The sequence below is a fragment of the Arachis hypogaea genome, chromosome 15, assembly GCF_003086295.3.
Source record: "Arachis hypogaea cultivar Tifrunner chromosome 15, arahy.Tifrunner.gnm2.J5K5, whole genome shotgun sequence".
NCBI lineage: Eukaryota > Viridiplantae > Streptophyta > Magnoliopsida > Fabales > Fabaceae > Arachis > Arachis hypogaea.
In genome coordinates this window covers 127,561,355-127,562,300 of record NC_092050.1, presented here as the reverse complement: position 1 = coordinate 127,562,300, position 946 = coordinate 127,561,355, and the positions used below count along the sequence as shown (strand labels likewise).

General features: G+C 44.9%; 1 non-coding gene across 1 annotated transcript; it reads left to right on the top strand.

The window, feature by feature from the left end:
- The first annotated feature begins 625 nt into the window (after window positions 1-625).
- Window positions 626-732, top strand: LOC112753396 (small nucleolar RNA R71). The gene has a single exon (XR_003177784.1). It is a non-coding gene; the product is annotated as a small nucleolar RNA R71 (small nucleolar RNA).
- Window positions 733-946: the final 214 nt, after the last annotated feature.

Below are 946 nucleotides of genomic sequence, written 5' to 3'. Positions count from 1 at the left end.
TGTTTCAATCTTTGAGAGTCTATCCTCGGATGGTGATGAGTTGAGATTGGAAGGATGAGAAGGGCCATTTTGACTTTGGTATGGATGTTGAGAGGTGTTGTTAGGTGGGTGTTGATATGACCTCGGTGTGGAGTGTTGGTGAGCTGCATTGTTGTTGGGGTTGTGGCGTCTCTGATCTTGGCCTTGATCCTGTTGGTTTCCCCACCCAAAGTTTGGGTGGTTCCTCCAACTGGGATAATATGTTTTGGAGTATGGGTCATGGTGCTGCCTAGGTAAATTTCCAATGTAGTTGGCTTGTTCCTGGTCACTCTCATCCTCTGCTGCTGAGGTGGTGATTGCTGCTACTTGGTTTCTCTCCATCTTTTTGGTAAGGTTAGCCAACTGCTTGGTAATAAGCTTGTTTTGAGCTAGCAGTGCATCCACATTGTTTAGCTCCATCACTCCTCTAGTGTTGCCTCTTTCAGAAGCATAGAAGTAGTCATTCTCTGCTACAGTCTCAATGACATTTATGGCTTCTTCAATGGTCTTCTTCTTGTTCAGAGATCCCCCGGATGAGTGGTCTACTGCCTTTTTTGATTCATACGAAAGGCCTTCATAGAAAATGTACAGCTGCACCCATTCATTGAACATATCTGGCGGGCATCTTCTTGTTAGGTCCTTAAACCTCTCCCATGCTTCATAAAGAGTCTCACCATCTTGTTGCCTGAAGGTTTGTACCTCAGCTCTCAACCTGTTGATTCGTTGAGGAGGATAGAATTTTGCCAAGAATTTGTTCACCACGTCTTCCCAAGTTGTTAAACTCTCCTTCGAGAAAGACTCCAGCCACTTAGCTGCTTTGTCCTTGAGTGAGAAGGGAAATAGGAGCAGTCTATAGGTGTCAGGATGAACACCATTAGACTTCACAGTATCACATATCCTCAGGAATGTGGTTAGATGTTGATTGGGG